We start from the raw sequence: 5,000 nt of genomic DNA, 5'->3' as shown, positions 1-5,000 counted from the left end.
ATACACACTTTGGGGAGGGGAGGGCCCTCGCCCCACCCCTGAAGTCAACAACCGGACCGAAGAGGAACACGGCTCGCGGCCCTTTTCTCTCCTCCTCTCGGGCTCTGTCTCTCTCTCTCAACCCTTGTCTCTCTGTACCTCACACGGTTCTGTACCCATTCTCGATGGGCAAGACGGGGGGACCGGGACAGAGCCACGCGACTCGTCCCGCGTCAGGCGGCGCACTCTTTTTCCCTCCCTTCGCGCCGGCGACCGCACGCGCGGCCGCCGCTCTCGCGTCCGCCTCGGACACAGGCACTGCACCAGCCTGCGGGGATGCGGCCCGTCACACCCGCTCCCAGTAGACGGACAGACGGGTCCGAGGCCCCGAGCGCCTCCAAGACGTCGAGTCGACGCCACCGGGGCGCGGCGCCGGCGTGCGCCGCCGCCGACCTAGACGTAACCGGAGGATGGCGAGAACAGCGACCCCTTGGTGGACTTCCAGCCGCGCTGCGGAAAGCAGGTCTACCCGGCCCCCCCGCGGAAATCCGCCAAAGTCCAGCCGAAGCGGGGAAGACCTGGTCGCCGCGTCGCCGCCCGCCGCCGCGGCCGCCCCGCCGGCCTCTCCGCCGGCGGCCTCCCCGCCCCGGAGCCGGGTAAGACCTGGCCGGCCGGGGCCGCCCCGGAAGCGGGGCTAGACCTGTTCTCCGCGTCGCCGCCCGCCGCCGCCGCCGCCACCTCTCCGCCGCCGGCCTCTCCACCCCGGAGCCGGCTCGGCCTGGCCTTCCGGGACCGCCCCCGAAGCGGGGTAGACCTGTTCTCCGCGTCGCCGCCCGCTGCCGCCGGCCTCCCCGCCCCGGGGCCGGCTCGGCCTGGCCTGCCGGGGCCGCCCCCGAAGCGGGGTAGACCTGTTCTCCGCGTCGCCGCCCGCTGCCGCCGGCCTCTCCGCCCCGGAGCCGGCTCGGCCAGGCCTGCCGGGGCCGCCCCCGAAGCGGGGTAGACCTGTTCTCCGCGTCGCCGCCCGCTGCCGCCGGCCTCTCCGCCCCGGGGCCGGCTCGGCCAGGCCTGCCGTGGCCACCCCCGGAGCGGGGTAGACCTGTTCCCCGCGTCGCCGCCCGCCGCCGCCGCCGCCGCCTCTCCGCCGCCGGCCTCTCCGCCCCGGAGCCGGGTAGGCCCGGCCGGCCGGGGCCGCCCCGGGAGCGGGGCTAGACCTGTTCTCCGCGTCGCCGCCCGCCGCCGCCGCCGCCGCCACCTCTCCGCCGCCGGCCTCTCCGCCCCGGAGCCGGGTAGGCCCGGCCGGCCGGGGCCGCCCCGGGAGCGGGGCTAGACCTGTTCTCCGCGTCGCAGCCGCCCGCCGCCGGCTCTCCGCCGCCGGCCTCTCCGCCCCGGAGCCGGCTCGGCCTGGCCTGCCGGGGCCGCCCCGGGAGCGGGGCTAGACCTGTTCTCCGCGTCGCCGCGGCGCCGCCGCCGCCACCTCTCCGCCGCCGGCCTCTCCGCCCCGGAGCCGGGTAGGCCCGGCCGGCCGGGGCCGCCCCGGGAGCGGGGCTAGACCTGTTCTCCGCGTCGCCACCGTGGCCGCCCCGCCGGCCTCCCCGCCGCCGGCCTCACCGCCCCGGAGCCGGGTAGGCCCGGCCGGCCGGGGCCGCCCCGGGAGCGGGGCTAGACCTGTTCTCCGCGTCGCCGCCCGCCGCCGCCGCCGCCACCTCTCCGCCGCCGGCCTCTCCGCCCCGGAGCCGGGCAGGCCCGGCCGGCCGTGGCCGCTCCGGGAGCGGGGCTAGACCTGTTCTCCGCGTCGCCGCCCGCCGCCGCCGCCGCCGCCGCCTCTCCGCCGCCGGCCTCTCCGCCCCGGAGCCGGGTAGGCCCGGCCGGCCGGGGCCGCCCCGGGAGCGGGGCTAGACCTGTTCTCCGCGTCGCCACCGTGGCCGCCCCGCCGGCCTCCCCGCCGCCGGCCTCACCGCCCCGGAGCCGGGTAGGCCCGGCCGGCCGGGGCCGCCCCGGGAGCGGGGCTAGACCCGTTCTCCGCGTCGCCGCCGCGGCGCCGCGACCTCTCCGCCGCCGGCCTCTCCGCCCCGGAGCCGGGTAGAGACGGCGTCCCGGGGCCGCCCCGGGAGCGGGGCTAGACCTGTTCTCCGCGTCGCCGCCGCGGCGCCCCGCCGGGCTCTCCGGCGGCGGCCGGCGGCCGCGCCTGGCCCCCGAGCGGGCTAGACCTGGCCTCCCGACGAGGCCGCTCTCTCTCGCGACCAACACCTATTTTCGACCGACTCCTCTCTCCCCCCTCCCCCCTTTCTTTTTTATTATTTTCTCATTTTTTACATGTGCTGGAAGAACGGCTCTCCCTCTGGCTCGGGACAAGAAGCTTTTCTGGGGAACAATACTCTCGGCAAACTGGAATTCATTTCCTTTCCCGCCCAGAGCCCTCCCGGCCGGCTGCGCCCCGCCCGGCCCTCGGCCCACTGACACGCCGTGCCGCCAAAAGGTCGTGGCCCGCCCGCCCCCTCCCCCCCCCACCCCCTCCCCCCCGGGATTCTACGCGGCCCCGCCCCCCCACCACAACCTATGGGGAAACAGCTGGGAAGGGGCAGCAGGGACGTGCGGGCCGAACCTGGCACCACGCCGCCGGCACCCCGCCCCGCCTCGTCCCGCCCCAGTCCGCGCCCCGCCCCGCCCCGCCCCGCCCCCGGCCCCGAACCCCGCCCCCCCTCCACGCTCCCTCCCCCCCGACCGAGGCCGTGGCGGGGCGGCGGGCAAGCGGGCGGCCGCTTTCCGGCCGGTTCTTTCACGGTCCGCAGAGGTCTTCGGCCCTCGGCGCGGGTCCAGGGGGCCGTGGGGGCTCGAGGCCGAGGCGCCCGGGGCCGGCACGAAGGCGCCGGCACGAAGCCCGCGTTCGCGGAGATGGACAGGGTGACACACACGGCCCCTCCCCCCGCCCCCCCTTTCCCCCACGCTCACGCCCCGATGCCGCCCTCTCGTGCTGCCACACGCACACACCCCCTCACGCCCACACACACACACACACACACACACACACACACAGAGGCAGGCAGGAAGGCAGGCAGGCAGGCAGGCGGGTGCGCAGGCACCCTTAGAGTCGCATGCCCTCTCTCCCCGCCCCGAGCCCGCTCCTGCCCCTGCCCTGTGTGCGGCTGCCGCCCATCAGCGGCCGAGGTGGGCACCCCGCCCTCCACCCTCGGCTTCCTCGGCGCCCCCTTCAGCCGTCTCCCGCCCCCACCTTCAGCCGTCTCCCGCCCCCGCCCGGCGACGGCTGGGGGCGCCCCGCCCTCCACCCTCAGCCTCCCTGGCGCCGCTTTCAAACTTTTCCCGCCCGCGGCTCTTCTCCCGTCGACGCGGTCGGCGCAGCGGCAGCGGCGGCAGGGCGAGGAGCAGGCTGACAGGCGCCGAGGCGGCCAGGGCCTCGGCCGGGCGGCCCAGGAGAGCCGGTCCACCCAGGGCTCGGGCGAGCCAGGTCCGAAGGCCGGCCGCGGACGCCAACGGGTCTAGCCAGGGTAAGGTCGGCCGGGGAACACGGGTCCGCCCGGGATCTGAGCATCGGGTCCCGACTCGGGCCCGGGACAGCCGGTCTGGGCAGGAGCCGAGCGGCAGGTCCAAAGGCCGGCGGCGGAACACAGGTCTACCCAGGGGATTTGCAGCCACGGAGCAGGTGCTGCCGCCGACAACAGGTCTACCCCAGGAAACAACTCCGGCCGCGGACAGCTGGTCTACCCCAGGAACTAAGTCCGGCCGCGGACAGAAGGTCTACCCTTTGGAAACGACGCCGGCCGCGGACAGCAGGTCTACCCCGCGGCCTTCGGCAGCCAGGGACCAAGGCCGTCCGCGGACAGAAGGTCTACCCCAAGAAACGAGGCCGGCCGCGGACAGAAGGTCTACCCCGGGGCAGTCGGCAGCCAGGGACTAAGTCCGGCCGCGGACACCAGGTCTACCCCTTGGAAACGACTCCGGCCGCGGACAGCGGGTCTACCAAGGGGGCCTTCGGCAGCCAGGGACCAAGTCCGGTCGCGGACAGCAGGTCTACCCCGGGGCAGTCGGCAGCCAGGGACCAAGTCCGGCCGCGGACAGCAGGTCTACCCCTTGGAAACGACGCCGGCCGCGGACAGCAGGTCTACCCCGCGGCCTTCGGCAGCCAGGGACCAAGGCCGTCCGCGGACAGAAGGTCTACCCCAAGAAACGAGGCCGGCCGCGGACAGCAGGTCTACCCCGGGGCATCCGGCAGCCAGTGACCAAGTCCGGCCGCGGACAGCTGGTCTACCCCGGGGCAGTCGGCAGCCAGGGACCAAGTCCGGCCGCGGACAGCAGGTCTACCCCTTGGAAACGACGCCGGCCGCGGACAGCCGGTCTACCCCGCGGCCTTCGGCAGCCAGGGACCAAGGCCGTCCGCGGACAGAAGGTCTACCCCAAGAAACGAGGCCGGCCGCGGACAGCAGGTCTACCCCGGGGCATCCGGCAGCCAGTGACCAAGTCCGGCCGCGGACAGCTGGTCTACCCCGGGGCAGTCGGCAGCCAGGGACCAAGTCCGGCCGCGGACAGCAGGTCTACCCCTTGGAAACGACGCCGGCCGCGGACAGAAGGTCTACCCCGCGGCCGTCGGCAGCCAGGGACCAAGGCCGTCCGCGGACAGAAGCAGGTCTACCCCAGGAAACGACTCCGGCCGCGGACAGCCGGTCTACCAAGGGGGCCTTCGGCAGCCAGGGACCAAGTCCGGTCGCGGACAGCAGGTCTACCCCGTGGCAGTCGGCAGCCAGGGACCAAGTCCGGCCGCGGAAAGCAGGTCTACCCCTTGGAAACGACGCCGGCCGCGGACAGCAGGTCTACCCCGGGGCATCCGGCAGCCAGTGACCAAGTCCGGCCGCGGACAGCCGGTCTACCCCGGGGGCCTTCGGCAGCCAGGGACCAAGTCCGGCCGCGGACAGAAGGTCTACCCCAAGAAACGAGGCCGGCCGCGGACAGCAGGTCTACCCCGCGGCCTTCGGCAGCCAGGGACCAAGTCCGGCCGCGGACAGCCGGTC

This window comes from Chamaea fasciata, unplaced genomic scaffold (genome assembly GCF_029207755.1).
Source record: "Chamaea fasciata isolate MVZ Bird 193981 ecotype frontalis unplaced genomic scaffold, bChaFas1.0.hap1 SCAF_75, whole genome shotgun sequence".
In the NCBI taxonomy this organism is placed as follows: Eukaryota; Metazoa; Chordata; class Aves; order Passeriformes; family Sylviidae; genus Chamaea; species Chamaea fasciata.
This window is presented reverse-complemented; position numbering follows the sequence as displayed.